The sequence below is a fragment of the Rattus norvegicus genome, chromosome 7, assembly GCF_021556685.1.
Source record: "Rattus norvegicus strain SHRSP/BbbUtx chromosome 7, alternate assembly SHRSP_T2T, whole genome shotgun sequence".
Taxonomy (NCBI): Eukaryota; Metazoa; Chordata; class Mammalia; order Rodentia; family Muridae; genus Rattus; species Rattus norvegicus.
Window position 1 is genome coordinate 68,874,162 of NC_141540.1, and position 20,022 is coordinate 68,894,183.

A 20,022-nucleotide genomic window follows, 5' to 3' on the forward strand; every position below is an offset into this window, starting at 1 on the left:
TAAGTCTAACCTTGGCACATGGGAGAAAGCATGTGATATTCACTTTTGTCTTTCTGAGTCTGACTGACTTCATTTAACACATTAATCACCACTTCCATTCATTTCCTGCAAATTGATGCTTCTATTCTTTTTCCATGGCTGAGTAAAACTCCATTATATATATTTGGTGGGCACATAGACTAATTTTAAATCTTGACTACGGTGAATGACGCAGCAACAACAGTGTGTATATTATTATATTAAGCTGACTTCTATGTTATTGGGTATAGTCCCAGATCTGCTGTAACTGAGTTATAGAGTAGGTTTTTGAGGATCCTCTGCTCTGACTTCTTTTCTGGTTGGGCTATTACATTTCCATCAGTAATGTACAGAGCTGCTTCCCCTCCATTTTCTTGCCACTATTTGTTGGTTTTAGTTTTTTTTATGATAACTATTGTTACTGGTGAGACAGCATTTCAATATAGTTTTAAAAATATTCATGAGTGTGTACATATACGGCAGACACATTGGATCCCTCAGAGTTCAGGCTACAGACAGTTACTATGCATGTGATATCAGTGTGGAGAATCAGACAAACGAGTCCTCTGCAGGAAAAGTGCACACTTCAGTCACTGAGTCATCTCTCCCACCCTCACTGTAGTTTCGATTTGCCTTTTATGGATGCTGAACTCTTTTTCATGTTTATTGGGTGTGTGTGTGTGTGTGTGTGTGTGTGTGTGTGTGTGTGTGTGTGTGTGTTTGTCTGTTTGGGAGGCTGAAGAGATGGCTTAGTGATTAGGAACCAAGAACCCTGGTTCTGTTTCAAGTACCCACATGATGGCTTAAAATCATGTCTAATTCTCTTCCATGGGATATCATATCTTCTAGTTTCTGCGGGTACTGCCTGCATATGATACACTTACGTACATGAAGGCACAACCTCCCGTGACCATAAACACACATAAATAATAATAATTCTTACGAAAGAATTGTCTGCTCAGTTCATTTTGTCATTTGTTTACTGTGTTATTGGATCTTTGTTTTCTAACTTTTCTAACGTTTCTGGATACACATTCTGGACATTGCGCACTGCTGTTTAAACTTCCAGATCAGATTTTGTCTCATTCTGTAGCCGGTCTCTTCCCTCTGTTAATTGTTTTCTTTGCTGCAAAAAAGCCGTTCCATTTTAAGACAATCTTATTTGTCCATTCTTGGAATTATTTTCTAAGTTATCAGAGTTTTAACAGAAAGTTGTTGCCTATGCCTAAATCTTGAAGTATTTTTTCCTCTAGCAGTTTCAAGTTTTCAGATCTTATGTTAAGGTCTTTGATCAAGTTTCAGTTGATTTCTGTATACGGTAAGAGATATGGATCTAGTTTTAGTCTCCTAGATGTGCGTGGCCCATTTATGCAGCACCATTTGTTGAAGCTTCTGTTTCTTCTCTGTTGAAGCTGTTTTTGACAGCTCTGTTGAGAATCAGATGGCTTTAGCTACATGGATTTATTTTAGGATTGTCTGTTCTATTATAGACTATGTCTTTTTATGTCAATACCAGGATTAAAAAAAAAAAACCTATCATGGGGAGGGGAAAATATCACATACAAATTAATTCAAAACCAGACATTATAATACCTTCAACATTATTCACTATGTAGAATAATTCACTGTGTGTAGAACCACTGTGTAGAGGGTAATGACTTCAGGAAGTAGGCTGATAGTTCTCACTTAGTCTGTGACTAACAGCTTAAATGGATCCTGATACCCTTTTGTAGCAACACTGTGCTTTACTAGTTTGTTTAATCTTATTCTTTATGTACTAATTTCACCATTTCTCTCCTCTCAAAGATCAGTATCTTTTTCTTACCCTCATTCTTCCTTTGTTACCCAATGTCTCTGTAGAGAACTATTTCCACAATGCACCTATGATCTACCAGCATATGCCTTACATTCGTTTTGTGCAGAACAGAGCAATGGTTCTTATCACTGTGGGCACTTTGGAATAGTACCAGTATATCAGAATAGTCAATTTATAATCTCTCATGTGGTAACTGCATGTATGTTTGCACGTGCTCATGGGAAGTATGGGCAATTACATGTGCATGCACTTGTGGAGTCTAAAAATCAATATTTATCTTTATTATCATCCCTACCTTATCATTTATGACAGGGCCTCTCACTGAATCTGGAGCTCACTGGCTTAGTTCAGTTGGCTAGCCATTGTCTCTGATGGGACTCTAACTGTCTCTGTTTCCCTGGCTCCAGTGCTGATGTTATAGACACATGATGTACTTAGTTAGCCTGTTGTTTTTCAATAAGTTATTTCTATTGGTCTTCCTTCGTTTACATCAGCAGGTAGTTATTCCTATAGTAGATCCTTTCCCCCACTAACCAGTGTGTCGGTGTTTCTATCGCTGTACTAAAATGCCATGACCAAAATCAGCTTGAAGGGAAAAGTTTTATTTGGTCTTACAATGTGGAGTCCATCATCCAGATAAGACAGGGTAAGGATTCAAGGCAGGAACCTGGAAGCAGGAACTCTTGCAGATACCATGGAAGAGTGTTTCTTCTTTTCTTCCTCCTCATGTGTTGTTCAGCCTGCTTTCTTTTGCAACCGAGGACAACCAGCCCAGGGACCACCAGGACACATCAATCCATATCCTTTCACATTAATCATCCATCACTAAAATGTACCACAGACTTGCCCATAGGATGATCTGGTAGAGTATTTTCTGAGTTGAGGTTCCCTTTTCCAAATGACTCTATCTTGTGTCAAGTTGACATAAAACTAGCCAGCACAGTTGACTCCTTGTCAACTTGACATACAAGTATCTCAATTTTAAACCATAATGTTTCCTTTCTCTTTTTTTCTCTTAGAGAACTCATATTAATAACACAATATAAAACACTCTAAAAACTCAAATACTTCAAAGTTCAGTGTTTCAAAGTTCTAAGCATTTCTAAAAGTATCCAATGTTTCTCTAAAGTATTCAAAAATCTCTTGGAAAGTTTGAAATTTCTCTGAAGTACACAAGTTTTCATGGCTGTATGCTTCTGGAAATTAAAAGAAAGTTAAATATTTTCTGATTATAAGAGCGAAGAACTAGGGCACAGTCACAATCAGACCAACAAAAATTCCAAAATCTAACAGTGTAAAGCTCCATATCACGTTTTTGGGATTCTCCTATGCTCCCAAAGGCTGGTCAAAGCACACAGAGTATATTTTATAGCCTCAGGCTTGCTTTGATGCACAGCTGAAGTCTTTGGTAATCAGCCCATGTGTACTGGCTGGTTTTGTGTGTCAACTTGACACAAGCTGGAGTTATCACAGAGGAAGGAGCCTCCCTTGAGAAAATACCTCCATTTCTCAATTAGTGATCAAGAGTGGGAGGGCCTATTATGGGTGGTGCCATCCCTGGTCTGGTACTCTTGGGTTCTATAAGAAAGCAAGCTGAGCAAGCCAGTAAGTAACATCCCTCCATGACTTCTACATCAGCTCCTGCTTCCTGACTTGCTTGTGTTCCAGTCCTGACTTTCTTTGATGATGAATAACAATTTGAAAGTGTAAGCCAAAGCAACTGTTTCCTTCCCAACTTGCTTCTTGGTCATGATGTTTTGTGCAGGAATAGAACCACTGACTAAGACAGCATGGTACTGGCATCTCTAAAAATGCTTGGTTTTCCACTGAGACTAGTCCATATCTTAACCAATCGCATTATTTGGCCTCTCATCAGGGACTCTAACCTTGCAACATGGTGCCAAATGTCACCTCTCTAGATGACTCTTTCATGCATTCAAAACCAATACCACCAGCAAAACTCTTGTACCCTATGATGTTCAGCTTTCAGTGCAAGGCACAAGTTTGGCTCCACCTTGACCAAGGCTTCTTCATGATGAATCCTGAGAAAATCCTCTCTGATTGAAAATCCTCAACAGTGTTGGTCTGGTCCCAATTTCTTACTCCTGATGACCAATAATGATTGTCCCAGCAAAGTAAAGGTTTCATTTTGATGGTTCTTAACTTAAAATATCACATGAATATCCCTGAGAGAGTCTTTGAGGGACTTCAAAAAACTTTCCTCTGAAATTTCATAAGCTAGGCTTCCATCAGTCTGCAGTGGTTTTAGAATTACCTTCTAAGTTCCCACAACAGCTCATTAAGCTCCAAACATTCAATGACTTTTCTAGCCCAAAGAGCAAAGTTCTTCTGCAATCCTCCCCAGACATGGTCAGTTCTGTCACATCAATATCCCATAAAACCAGTACCAATTTCCATTTTACTTGGCTTTCTATCACTGTGAGAAAGCACCATGAACAAAACCAACTTGGTGACAAAGGTGTTTGGTTTACATATGCTTCCACATCATAGTCTATAATAGAAAGTTTCAGATTAGGAATTTGGAGGGAGGAACTGAAGCAGAAGCTTCCTTGATGAGATATGCATTGTGTGCTGTGCCAAGCCCTTTGACATCTAAGAAGTCCCAGAAAATCCACTGAGCTTTACACTGTTGTTTTATATGACCAAATAGCACAGTTTTTATCTTACCTTATCCATTAATAATAGTATTTCCCATAGTAGATAACACATTTTGTGATAATATGTATATGTATTACAAATATATATATATATACTTAGAGTGCATTACATTATCTATTTTTTATTCTGCCATTGATTTTTCTGCCCTAGTGTTTAGTTGCTTCTCTTGCTCCTGCCGCCTGATGGTGGACCCACTATTTATCCTTCTTTTCCTTTCTTTCTTCATTCACTAACACTCATGCCATTTAGTCCGGTGCCTTTAAGTCATATAAATTGCCTAACCAGTATTTGCTGACTGATTTCTTAATTTATATACAGATTACATATTTATAATTACTTATTTCAATAATTCTACTTGGGGAACTAATGGACAGCTCAAACATACTTTGCTCAATATGGAGTTAATTTCTTAGACCCATATTCCTGAGAGAAACAAACACAAAACCAAACAAACCAGCAGCCTTCCCTTTTATCCATAGCTGTATGCTTCTCAGCTATAATTCTATTCTTCTGTCTCTCAGATGCCAAGATTTTGGAGTCATCTTTGAGCTCTCTGCATCTTAGATCCATTTACATGTATTGCTATATCTCCTTGCTATGTCTTCAAATTGTTTCCCATATTAGGCCACTTCTCACCACCTGTACCTCACATTAAACCAACAGCATTGCTGTCCTGAGTTAATCTACAGCGTTCTAATGTGTCCCTCCTTTTTTGCCCCTCCCACACCTATCCTGCTATGAGGTAGCCAGAGTGATTAGCAGAAACGCTGAGGCAATCTGTCTTTCTTCTGCTCTAACACTCCTGTGAATCTCCCTGCCACTCAGAGTGAGTCTTCATGACAGTAAATGACTCATGATGACTTGACTTCACATTTTCTTTCTGATGGTACCTCCTGTTGCCTTCTTGTCTCTTCTGTACTGGTGATGTTGAACTTTAGATCTACTGCATTCCCACATCTCTATCCATTCACTGCTATTGCCAAAGGGAATTTTTTTTAAAAACTTAAATGTTCATTTTAATCCTCCCTGTCTTTCTTCATTCAGTACCTTTACAATAAAAAGATTTCCCAGTAACTTTCTATTTGCCCCTTTTCCATACTCTGTTAATGTTATGATCTAATAGTTTTCTATTATATTTAGTGTACTGGAGGACATCTGCTTTTTACTCTTTATCTTCATAGTTTCTTTGAGTTGGATCCTGGAAATAAATGGCCACTTGATAAATTAACATAAAAGAAGCTCTGCTGGTATCTGGATAACAGAGACCTTCATAAGTGACTGACTGCTGAGTATCTCAGAGGGGTGACTAGGACTTGGTCTCTATCTCTTAACAAAGAATGACAAACCAGCAAACAAGTGGCTAGAAAGAGGACAGAGGCTCAGTCTGCTAGGACCAGCAGACTGTGTAAGACAAATATATGTGGGAAACTGATAGAAGATCAAGGTTATCTTAGTAATGCTTGTCTACTGACCTAGCTCAACATCAACTTTTTGTCTTTTTCGTGGTGTGAAAACTTCCTTAGCAGAATAGATATGTGTAATTCCTCATTGCTCAGAAGTTTCTGTTGTTTGTGAGAGGAAGGAAGCAGAGGCGAGACTTCTTCCTACATTTGTTCATTCTCATTTGTCTCAAATAATGCTTCTGTTGCAGTGCTGTATGATGGGGTGGTGCATTCTGATCTTACAATCAAGTACTTATAATGATATACTTGATCGCCAATTGAACTAGTGAATATTCTTCATAGTCACTATCCTATTTAGCATCTAAATGAGTGATGATTGGTTGCGTGGGTCATCTATCGCTCTCATGCCATAGATATTATATAATTCCTGTGCTGGGTGACATTACAAGTGGCAGTAAATCTGCCATTGCAATCACTACGCTATTTAAAAAGTTTGCCTGTAGCAATTGCATATTGCAAATGAACTAATGAGACTTAGAACTTTAGCTTGAATCGACATCAAAAAAGTGAAGTGAAAAACTGAGGATATTATACTGGGAAGCGTGGCAGAAATTATGTTTGCCCAAATAAAACAATTGATGCAAACCTCTCTGTTTGGGGTGGGTAATGGGAAATTGTTCATCGCCCTGTTTCCCTCTTCCTGCAGCCTGCTAAGTCTTACTACAGATTCAGCCTTAGTGAGCAAATAAGAAAATGAAGACCTGAGCATTGTACATTTATTTATAATTACACAATAAAACAAACATGCCACAATGAAATATTAACACACAATAAAGTATAGGTAACAAAACACACAATACAATATAATGTTTAGAAAGAACTACACTGGTGGGTGATTTGCGCGTTTCACAGGTACGAAATATCCAGCTCTTCAGAAACACATTTGGAAAGAGTTTCTAGGGAAGAAGAGCAACAGGAAAGAATGTTTGAATCAAGCCAGTTAGAATAAAGACCAAGGGTGAAAAGTGGATAGGGCATGGGTTAGATGTAAGGTACTCAGTAAGTGCCAAATTCAGCAATGCTTCTAGTTGATTTTAATTTATTTTATTTTTTATCAACATACAAAAAACTAGGTTTCACCTCTTTTTTTGCAAACAAAAATTATTTCTCTTGCTTTTTTCCTTTCTTGTCCCATCCACTTCCCAGACTTGTGCCCAGATTGTCCTCTGTGTCCATGTTGTGTGTGTGTGTAACTGCACATCCTCTCCATCTTTCTCAATGCTTCTTCTTCCCCCTTGAGGTCTACTGTTTAATTCCATGGCCTACATCCACTCTCAAACCCCCCTATTTACACATATAGAAACATTTATATGTTATGTCTATAACATTGGGATGTGCTTATGAGATGAAACAGATAACATTTTTAAAACAATATCTAGATCAACTTTTCTAGAAATCGCATATTATTTATTTTAATATGTATTTTTAAATATTTGAGTTATTATCATGGTTTCCCTTTCCCAACTTCTCCAAGATCCACTCAATGTCATGTTCTCCCTCTCCGACCTCTTTCTTTCTCTCGCTTCCCCCTCCCTCCCTCTTTCAAAAAAAGAACAAACAACACACAAACCCTTCAGGATAACTCTGAGCAAGTGGAAAGTCTTGAATAATAAAATGTTTAAGATCCGGAGAAAGAAATAAATTGAAGAATATACTCGAAGAGGAGGCTCTCCTATGCTCATGGATCGGTAGGGCTAAAGTGAAAATCACAATCCTACCAAAAGCAGAAGCAAGCTATGGAGTCAAAGCGATCCATATCTCAATTCCAGCAAATTCTTCACAAATTGACAAAGAAATATTTAACATGGACAAACAAACAGTCCATGGTTGCTTGAAAACCTCCTGACTGACACAAGGACTGATAGAGGCAATATCATTCCAGATTTCATATTGTATCATAGAGTTTTTATTATTAATCAAACTGCATGGTATTGGCGTAAAAACAGACATGTTGATCAGTGAGATTGAACTGAAAGCCCAGACATACTTCCACCCATCAGTGGAGACAGAGAAGACAAACACACACAGAAAAAAGAGACAGCATCTTTAACAAATGGTGTTGTTCAAATCCGGGTGGCTGCTTGTTGAGGACTAGCCGAGTAAATTCCATTGCTCGTGTATGCCATATTTTAATGATCCATTCTTCTGTTGATGGACTAGGAGGCTGTTGCAAATGATGTGGCAATATGCGCTTGTGTCTCTGGTAGGCTGTAGACCCCTTTAGATAGATGTTCAGGAATACATAGATGAGTATCCCACTTTGCTCACATCTTGAGCAGGATTTGTTGTCATTTTTTTTTCTTTTTTATAGCCACTATCACGGGATGAGATGAAATCTCAAAGTAATTTTATTTTTTTATGTTCTATTTCTTCTTTAAAAACTTCTCTAGGGGGCTGGGGATTTAGCTCAGTGGTAGAGCGCTTACCTAGGAAGCGCAAGGCCCTGGGTTCGGTCCCCAGCTCCGAAAAAAAAAAAACTTCTCTATTATTTCTGAATTTTACACACACACACATACACACACACACACACACCACACACACACACACACAGACAGACACACACACACACAGACACACACACACACAGACACACACGGACACACACAGACACACAGACACACACACACACAGACACACACACACAGACACACACGGACACACACAGACACACAGACACACACACACACAGACACACACACACAGACAGACACACACACACACAGACACACACACAGACACACACAGACACACAGACACAGACACACACACACACACACACACACACACGCACACAATGTGTTTTGCTGAAAGTCATTCCCACATTCCCTCTCTCCCATTTTTCCCTCTCCCTGCACCCATCACTTCTTTTTCCTCCCAACTTCATGTACTCTCCTTTACTCAACCCACCGAGACCCACTTAGAGCTGAGCATTCCATGGGCTCTCATCCTCTGCATTGTGTCCAGTTGTGGGATGCACTAATCATCCTGTTGTTAAAAATAAAAACCAATAAGCTTCTCTCCGCTAAGATGTGAGGATATAGATAAGAATATAAAGGGAGGTTTATCATTTAGCAGAAAAATAGTGCTGTTCACCTGAGAGCCAGTCAGGTAGCTGGTCGTGAGCTTCTGGTCCAGTTAATCGTACCATGCACGAGTTCCATCTTTGTTTCAACCAGAAGATAGTGGTTACTCTATGATGTTCATAGCACCATTTCAGCAGGCGTGTTTGCAGGGCCAGTTGTTATTGTAGCTTGCAGGTCCACAGCTAGTAACGCTGTTGATTACTTTTTTCTTATACTAATGAGATTTTTTTAAATGAAACAATATCATTCTTTTATAATTTAGAACTGATTGCATTTGCATTCTATTTAATATAAACTAACAAGAAGTGTAATTTCTCTCTTTTTTTATTGGATACTTTCTTTATTTACATTTCAAATGTTATCCCTCTTCCCAGTTTCCCCTCCAGAAACCCCCTATCTGATCCTCCCTCCCTCTGCTTCTATGAGGGTGCTCCCCCACCCACTCACCCACCCACTCCCTCCTGCCTCCCCACACTGGCATTCCCCTATACTGCATCATTGAGCCTTCACAGGACCAAGGGCCTCTCCTCCCACTGATGTCTGACAAGACCCATCCTCTGCCACATATGTAGCTGGAGCCATTGGTTGCTCTTTGGTTAGTCACTGGGAGCTCTGGGTGTCTGATTGGTTGATATTGTTGTTTTTCCTATGGGGTTGCAAACCCACTCAGCTACCTCATTCCTTTCTCTAACTCCTCCATTGAGGAGTCTTCTCAGTCCAATGGTTGACTGCAAGCATCCACCTCTGTATTTGTCATGCTCTGGAAGAGCCTTTCAGGAGACAGCTATATCAGGCTCCTGTCAGCATGTACCTCTTGGCATCCCCAGTAGTGACTGGGTTTGGTGACTGCATGTGGGGCGGATCTCCATGTGTGGCAGTCTCTGGGTGGCCTTTCCTTCAGTCTCTGCTCCACACTTTGTCTCCATATTTCCTCCTGTGGGTATTTTGTTCCCCCTTCTAAGAAGGACTGAAGTATTCACACTTGGTCTTCCTTCTTCTTGGGCTTCATATGATCTGTGATTTTTTTTCTCAGATATTCCAAGCTTTGGGCTCCACTTATTAGTGAGTGCAAACCATGTGTATTCTGTTGTGGCTGAGATACCTCACTCAGGATGATATTTTCTGATTCCATCCTTTTCCCCTAAGAATTTCATGAAGTCATTGTTTTTAATAGCTGAGTAGTACCCCATTGTGTAAATGTACCACATTTTCTGTATTCATTAGTAATGAGTATAGAACGTTTAGAGCGATGAAAGCCAGCCATTAGGGATGAAGCCTTCACGTAGGTACTAGATTGATTTCTTCATGGCCTGTGACTCAGGTATGCAGTGTCCTCAGCAGTAAGGTCTTACCATCCAGTACTGTAGGAATGGCAAGAGCAATGGTAACATCCTTTAATGTTTGGGAGTTTCTGGGACCCCACTGACCAACAAGTGGAGGGGAAGTCTCCCATACTTGGCACAAGGGTTTTTATTTGATAACCTAAGGTACCTTGGAGGGAGGCCTTTTTCGACCTATTGTAGTGTAATTTCCTTAAAACTCTTTTAGTTTTCATATGTATGAGCATGCATTTCAGTCTTTCTGGAGTGGATTTCCAAATGGCCCTTTCAAAAGTCTTTAGTGTTCGCGGTCCCTCTGCAAACTCCCTCTTTAATCTTGTCTTCCCATTTCCCACCAATTTGAACCTTTACCAAAGATAGCATTTTAGATTTAAGACAGAACATCAGAAACAGAGAAACAAATATGGGGATGGTTTCCTGACAGTGTAAGTGAGTTTTGAAGATATAGTAGAAATCAGTACACCATAATAATGGAAGGCAAAAAGTCGTTTCTCAAATGCTGAATAGTCATTTTGGTCAGTGTGCCAACGCTTTGCATATGTTTTCCTATTTAACCTTTGTAACATTCCAAAGACATTAGAACAGTGATTATCACATGTCTCTTGCCAATCAAATAGGCCTGGAATGGGCAAAGGCCTGGCGTTAACTAAGACTTCCATTTTTAACTGCAGAGCTCTTAACCATATTCCATTCCTCCAAATCTTCTCTTGCCTTTGATGACTATGAAGCTCCATCCCAAGGACGTAACTGAAAAGTCTATACTTCAAACACAGCATTTCCAGGCTTGACACTGCTTGCACCATCTGACTACCCAGATGCTGTCTCTCTAGCTGGATCTATGCACAAGAGCCACAGACTTCCTGAACAGGCTCGTCCTTTGTTTCAGGAATTTACCTACTGTTTTGTTTTGTTTTGCTTCCCCATTGTAGGAGGATATGACAATGTTTTTTTGGCTGTTACTTTTTTCCCCATTATGTGGCTTCTTGGGTCTTGAGATCCATGACTAATACAGGAGTTGTATCATGTTGATAGAGCTGTTTCAAGGCAACATAAAAACCTTTCATCCTGCTTTTCTCTGGTTCCCAGTAGAGTTTTTTTTCTTTTAGTAGGAATTAGTGGCTTATCCTACCTCAGTAAGGGTCTTAGTCACGTTTATCTTTTTGCTACTATAAAATAACATGACCAAGGCAACTTATGAAAAGAAACATTTAATTTGTCATATGGTTTCAGATGGAGTTCAGGATGGTTGAGTGAAGGTATAGCTGAAACTGAATATCTGATCTACAACCGGGAGAGAGAGAGAGAGAGAGAGAGAGAGAGAGAGAGAGAGAGAGAGAGAGAGAGAGAGAGAGAAGAGGGAGGGGGGAGGGGAGAGAGAGAGAGAGAGAGAGAGAGAGAGAGAGAGAGAGAGAGAGAGAGAGAGAGAGGAGACTAGTAGCACATTGGAGATACAGGAATCTTTTAAATCTCAAAATTCATTCACAGTGATACATTTCATACAAATGCTATATCTCCTAATCCTTCCCAAACAGTTGCACCCAAGGGGGTCATATATTTAAATATATGACATGATAGGGATCATTATCATTCAAATCACTGCAAGCAAAGGAGAAAGATGAATTCACTAACAATATCCACCAACTTCCATTCAATCTTTTATCCTGATAAAAGGTTCCTAATGAGTTGCTTGGTCAACTGCTTGGACAGTGCAGGTCAATTATACTGTTAGTAGTAACCGTATAATTGTTAAGGGTATAAACTTCAATCAATGAAAGCATAAAATATTCAACCAAAGAAATATAATCATAAGGATGCAATGCCTTGTCAAACAACACAATCCTCATCAGTGGACATATCAAGTAGAGTCTCAAAGTGTATTTATTGAGGGTATTTAATAAAGAACTTGATCTTGCCCTATTTTTTAGCAAAGAGAAAGATTTAAATATTTTCTGACAGGTGTAGATTGTGAGGAAATAATTTTGTGTGCTCATTTCAAAATTCTGTCTAACTAGGATATATAGGCATGTTATATAGTTCATGGTATTTTTTGTTCCAGTTATTTATGATTTCATAAATGACTTAATTTTGAACATAGAGTTTCCATATCCAGTAAGTTTACATTTTGCTGCTAAGGTAGGTTTTCCTGATGGTTGCCCCTTGATCCGGAACATCTATCTTTACATCTCTCCTATCCTTGTATATTCAAATGTCAGGACTGGGGCTGGGAGAGCCACATCACTCACTGTTCTTGCCACGTGCAAGTTCTTACTGTTCCCAGTTGGGCATTCAGCTTAATTAGACATGAATGACAATGATGTGCATGAACTTATCATAGTTAATGTTGCTATTAAGAGCACATTTCCATGCAGCATCTGTATATAATTTGGATAAGGAAGCATAAAACCTGAGATATATCCTTCCTTAATTATTTCTCAAGAAAAGGTGGAGAGCATGTTGGATTAATTTGGAGTTTTCACTGATTCTGTCAACTGGGAATAAAATAGTTATTTTGACCATGCGCTCTGGACTTACTAATTTCCATAGCTTAGATAGCTTCACTGATACTTTTTTCCTATGTAAAATCAGAATGAAAGAAAATTTTATTTATATGTAGCTACTCCACTAAGAAATCAGAGGCTAAAAAAGCAAAAGCATGGAATTGTAATGAAAGTTAAAAATGAAAAGCAATAGAAAATCTCGAGTAAATTTAGCAACTTCGAAGATGCAGTTGTGCTTCACTTTGGACTATTTGGTTGCAATCACAGATTGAACGCATGTGTAATATAACAGTATTGACCACATATCAAAACAGAGCGCTGTGTTGAGCACCATGCATATTACAGTAGGTCTGATACAGAATGAGGACTATGCCATGTTTAATCCTTGCTGATAACATTTGATGATTATAATCAATTGTGCTCCCTATTGCGAGGAAGTTTATACGAGGAAATGTAGGCTAAGAGAAGTGGACTTACCCACTGATTGTTGGAGTTGGCAGCTCCACACAGTTTCTCAGCAAGATGAAGGCTTAGGGAGGGATTGGAATAACCACAGTGAAGGGGATCTTCTCTTCTTGTGTTTGAAAAATACCTATTATCGATCCAGTAAACTTGGCTGTAGAGCACTTCTCTACTTTCCAGCTTTGGTCTCCAGCACGGATTGTGGTTGGGAAATGACAGTTACACATTGTGACAGATTCTGACTATAGTGACAAATTCTGATATGTAATGGTTAATTTTAAGCATCAACTCCACTGGGCTGAGAGATACCCAAATAGTTGATAAGATGTGCGTGACAACCAGTCAGGATGTTTTCAGACATCAGCAGCCATCAACGTATTGAGTAGTGCTCTTTGTCACCAACACAAGTGCATTGCTTGATCTGTTGAGGGAGAAGGTGGGAGAGAATGGATGAATTTGTTTTCTTCTTGAGACATGATATCAGAAGAAGATGCTTCAATAATGGAATGGTACTTATAATAAATACTTTCTTTAAATGTCCACCTTATCCTCCCTTTTCTATAGAGAAATTTTATTAAAATACATGGCCTAAAATCAGAAGTTACTGGAAGGAGTTTATTTTAATAGGGTGAGCTTTTCTTTATTAGATGATTTCTGGAATGTGTGGAATATATATATGTATATATGTATATATCTTTGAAACCATATAGAATTCTATAGAAAATTTCAAATTACATCTATCCTGACATAGACTATTTTTCACCCTGCATATATAAAAGATTATTAAAAATAGTGTACATCTCACTGGAAGGAAAACTAGAGAATAAAATGCCTGTTTATCTAACATTTTATCAGATCTAGATCCCTTTTCTGGTATACACATTGTAATGAGCACTAAGCAGATGAATACTATGTGATGATTTTAGGATAAAAATTGAAGATATGATGTCAAGTCTTCAATCTACCAGCAAGGATAAATTTTGACAATCTCTTTTAAAGGAAAGTCTCCAATGTCTAATATTTTATGATATGTCTTGCTTATTGATGTACCAAGTTTTCCTTAAACTGAAATTACTGTAATTGTTTCCCTGGGATTTACAGTGGCCAAATAACAATGCTTCCTGCATAATGCCTTTCCATCTTTATAAAAATACAAGAAGCCTTCAAAACTCTCAGATTGAACGCTTTAGGAGTCAGTGTGATAAACTCAAAGCCTATATTCTGGATCTCCTCTGTATCTTTAGCAAGAGAATAGCTTTATAACAAGAATGGAGATCCATTATTAGATACTGGCTTGTCTGTAGTGCCTTAAAAATTGTACTCCTATTCTTTCTGAAATTCTGTCCTTGAATCTTTACTCCCAAGCTATCAGTGATGGGTATGGAGAGACAAAATAGTGATTAAATTAGATTTTCATATGTCTCCAAATTGTACCTTCTTTTAGACTATAAGAAAGACAGAATGTCTCAAATGACATCATTCTAACTATTTAAAATAGGTGGGGGGAACAGTCTATTTGTCAAAAAACATTAGGACTGTTAGGGGATTGTGGTAGTTTGAATATGCCTGGCCCATTGGAAGTGGCCCTATTAGGATATGTGGTCTTGTTGGAATAGGTGTTGCCTTCTTGGAGAAAGTGTTTCACTATGTGGCTGGGTTTTGAGGATCTTATGTTCAAACTCTGTTCAATGTGCAAGAGAGCCTACCCCTGAGCTGCCAATAGAAGAAAATCCTCCTGTCGGTTGCCTCCTGATCAAGATGTGGAACTCATGGCTCCTTCAGCACCATGCCTTCCTGCTTGCTGCCTTGTTTACAGCAATGATGACCATGCACTAAACCTCTGAAACTAATCCAGTCCCAACTAAATGTCACCTTCACACGAATTGCCTTGGTCATGATGTTTCTTCACAGCATTGAAACCCTAAACTAAGACAGAAATTGTTACCAGGTTTTATCACTGTGAAGAGACACCATGACCTAGGCAACTGTTATAAGAAAATCATTAAATTGGAGCTGGCTTACAGTTTCAGAGGTTCAGTCCATTATCATCATGGTAGGAAACATGGCAGTGTCCAGGTGACATGGTGCTGGAGGATCCAAAAATTATACATCTTGATCCAAAGGCAGCTAGGAGACTGACTTCCTCAAGCGCTTAAGAGGAGGGTCCGTCTCTTCTGCAGTGGGCAAAGCCTGAGCACTAGGAGACCTCAAAGCCTGCCTACACAAGTCACACTTCCTCTAACAAGGCAACACTTATTCTACCACGGCCACACCTCGTAATAGTACCACTTCCCATGGGGCAAGCATATTCAAACTACCACAGGGATTGAGTGGGCACTTAGTTGGACTCCAACTAGGTTATATTGTAGTATGGAAAAAGTCAATTGGGGTAGTATCACAAGGGCCAAGGATCAGGTTATGGATGGGTCTTCCTATTACTTTTTGTCACCTTTGTTTGGATAAAGTGAAAAAAGATGCAGATTTTTTAATGCAACTGTGTCCTTTGGAAGAGAAAACCCATATAACCTTTTTTTTTTCTTTCTGCGTTCTGACCACCCTCAAGTCCCTGGGGGCTTAGGTACCTTTGAGGGAGAGTTTCTTCCTAGACTAGATTTCTTACACAAAGAACATTGGCTCCTGTTACTGATGTTTCATTATTTACTGTTACTTTCATTTTCTTATGGACTAAAACACCAAGGGAGCAAAGTTCCACAGCAAATATTAATTATAGAAGTTAAGGAAGTCCTATTCAGTTTCCTTCTGTGAGTCTCACTCTCCTGGATTCAGCCTATAAAAGACAGAATGTGACTCACAGGCTTAGGCCAGCATCCCAGTGGGGCTCTTCAAATGCCATTTCAAATGATGAAGACTTGAGTAAAGTTCTTTTTCCAAAATTTATCCCAGTTTCTTCGTGTTAACAAAAGCTGTTGAATTAGAGTTCCCTCCAGTGGTTATTGTGTATAATAATCAACATACCCATAAAATATTTTGAGTAATTAGAAGCTTATCATGACATGTTGTACATGTTAAATAATGATGTGGATTCCTTGGGTCATCCAGGACGCTGTGTGTGGCAATTATAGTCATTTTATGTTCAGTACACATTGCTTTTCTCCGACCCCTTGTGTTCTTTTCTGGTTCTTTCTTAACTTGGAAATAATTTCAGTACAGCAAAGCCAATCATTTCGAATCTGGGAGAGAGGACAGCACACGGCATGTCTTTGGCAATTAGTGTGGAATCTTTTAACATTTCAGATTTGATACCTTTATGTGGATGTGCAGCATTTATTAACCATGCTTATTGCTCTCCTTAAGGCATCATTCCAGAACAATCTTTTAGTTAATTGATTAATTAATTAATTAATTAACATCCGAAATGCTATCCCCTCCTGGTCCCTTGCAGAGTTCCCTCTACCCGCTCTCCTTTGCCTATGAGAGAATACCCCCCATCACCCCTCACATTGGTACATAAAGTCTCTGAAGGATTAGATTCATCTTCTCCCATGGAGTCCAGACATATTAGCCCTCTGCTACATATATTCTGGGCATTTTGGACCAGGCCATGTATGATCTTTTGTTGGTGGCTCAGTCTCTGGGAGCTCACAGGAGTCCAGGTTAGTTGACACTGTTGGTCTGCCTGTGGTTTTACCATCTTCTATCAGGCCTTAAATCGTTCCTTTAACTCTTCCAAAGGGATCCCTAACGTCTATCCAATGTCTGTCTGTGGGTATCTGCATGTGTCTCTGTCAGCTGCTGGGTAGAGCTTCCCAGAGACCTGCTGTGCTAGGCCCCTGTCTGTTGACTGCCCTAGGTGAACCACTTTTTCTTATTTTTTTTTTAAAGTATAGATTCCAGAGGCTCCAAATTCTGAGGCCCAGATGAGATGGTGATGTCTCCTTGTAAGCCCAGCTGAGACTGTACAAGCCATTAGACATATGAACTGTCAGACAGGGAAATGTTAATAACTGAGTGGGTATGAGTGGAAGAACTTATTTAACTTGTGAATGTGAATATAAGGGAAACAATAGGGTTGTGGATTGGAAATTTCAGAGCCATGCCAGTTTCTTCCCCTATGGTTCAAATGTTTTCCAGAGTCTAAATCTAGATGGATAAATGGTGAAGAAGGTGTGGGAATGGGGGCAGGGAAAAAAAAACTCAGGAAGCAGCTCCTGCTTCTGAGTGATTGTGAAGGTATAGTTATGATAAGTTGTCAATTTTTAGATTAACTGCATGATTTCTACCCCAAACATCTCTGTAATCTAATAATACATGATTGGCCCAGAAAATAGAAGATACAATGAACAGGGCTATCTTCTCCCCAGAGTTGTGAGAGAACACCATACTACATACACACATCACCTCTGTGAACATCTGTATATGATGTAACTCTTCAACCATGGAGGGAACAACTAGGCAAATCACTTGTCTCATTTTTGCACATCCAAAAGACAAAAGGAACAGTCAAACATCTGATCTCTGAAACAAATGTCTCCTAAAATAGAATCGCCCAGATCGTTGGCAGCGTTAGGGCTTTGAAGAGACACAGATGGTTCAGAGTTACACAGGGTGCTTATCAGCACTGATGGCAAGGGGATGCTAATTAGCTTCAATAGGAATGGCTGCAAGTTTCACTTTCCTCTGGAGTCTTGACCTTTCCCCAGCATCATTCCTGCCTTTTCATAGCATAGCATCCCTCTTGTGTATTCTTCTTTCTTTAATCACTTTTGGTCTCTAGCATGAATTTGGTGATAATTATGTGTATTCTAGGTTAGTTCCTTTCAAGTGTGGGGTTTTAGCTTGATGTGACGGTAGCTATCCTCAGTGACAAGTACTGCTGCGTGATTGTATCTGAACAAATCCTACTGCCTTTCCTTTTATTCTTGCATCGTTTCCCAGTAAGCTTTCAATGGAACCACTAGAGTACCACGTGTAACGAACAACCAGACTCTTGTTCCAAGGATGCGATTGAATATTAAAAGCGCTTTAAACTCACTTAAGGTGAACACGTTTTTCCAGCTACCACAGTGTTACTTTTGTTCTTGTCCATTTTTTGGCTAGGTTTTGCACCATATCATACACCCAATTAGAGCAGTGAGCAAGTTTCCAAAAGAGTGAATAACCGGAGATGTAAGTTTTATTGGAACTTGCTAACAGGGGATGGTGGAAACTGGTCATACACCTCTCATGCTCTCTTCAGTACTGAGTGGCCCTTAACCTTTCCTCCCGGTGTGCCACCAGAGTTGGTGTGTGCATACATTGACACCAAGTCAGTCTTGCTGGTCTTGCTCTCCTTGGTAGGCAGATGTGCACACTCTCTGTTCTTCTCATAAATAACTGGATTTCCCACTTCCAGCATTCTTCACAATGAAGCATACTGATCGGAGCTCCCATGGTGCTCCTGCCTCTTGTGCCTCTTTGACTTAGTATCATGGCCATGGAAAAAGATGTTCAGAGATGTGGTGTTTGTCGTGTCATGGTCTCCATTCATAAACATGTTTGAAAGGCCTCCGCCAAAGGGTTCATCAAGTGAGACACGGAAATGGATTCTTGGGGTAAGAAGTTTCCTGGAAGAGTTTATTGTTTCTTAAGGAATTATTCCCTTCAAATGATTAAACATTTGATTTTCAACACAAGGGTTTATCTTTTCTGGAGCTCTGCTTCCTCAAACTCTTTCTGGTTAATGTGGTTCCACCTCTCAGGTTTGACCTACCGATGACTCTCCCATTTGTGTATTCGACTTCACCCTTATTGTTTGGGCATTTTGATCTGAGAAGTGCCCGGGGCTCACTTTCCTTGCACCCCTGCAGCTTTTAGAGTACTCTGAAATTGGACGGCTTGCCTCTTACTTTGGTATCTTGCGTCTATTTTATAAATGAGAAAATAGAATCTCGAAAATGTTGTGACTTCAAGGTCAAAATGCTTGTTACAGTTTACGGATTTGTGACTGACTACTCATCCCGTGCAGGGCCCTAGATGCCTTTCTCTCCAAATTTCTCGATATGGGAACATCCTTCACTGTGTCCATGGGATTACAAACTGTCATCTCTTGTAACTCTCTGACAGTGAAATGCAGGCTCCTTCACGCCAAGCTTGTTTCCTGAAATTGCTCTATTGGGTTACTTTAGGATTAAACATTGTACTGCCAAACACATAATAAAGGTCTTTGAAGAAAAGTTAATATCACTTTAATTTAGATTTGCTAGAAACACTACTGTATCCATTCTCTCTGTCTCCCTGACTCTGTCTCTGTCTCTGTATGTCTCTGTCTGTCTCTCCTAAATCCTGGGACAACTGTGTGTATTGTGCTTTATGGAAACATTTGTATAAATGTGTAGTGAATGAGGTCATACTCTTTGATGATATTATGGTAGCCCACTTCCCTCAACACAAGGTTTGCTGTCCTTAACACCACCTTAGTGGCATAGTTTTGAAGTCTGAGCTTTTGGTTCCTAACAGACTTAAAGTCTGAGGACACCGTAAACATCATAGGGTTTGACACTTCCCCAACACAGTTTGTTAGGGCTGGGGAGATAGCTCAGTAGTTAACAGTGCTTGTTGTATCATCACGAGGGAGGGCTGGAGTGCGTATCTCATCACACAGTTAAGCAGCTGAGCATTTCTTACACACCTGAAACATAAGATCCTAGAGGGTAGGCACATTGG

At 39.5% G+C, this 20,022-nt stretch overlaps 1 protein-coding gene across 7 annotated transcripts in view; it reads left to right on the forward strand.

Moving 5' to 3' along the window:
• Nucleotides 1-20,022, forward strand: part of Tafa2 (TAFA chemokine like family member 2) — a 475,874-nt gene that overhangs the window by 257,867 nt on the left and 197,985 nt on the right. The window lies entirely within an intron of this gene.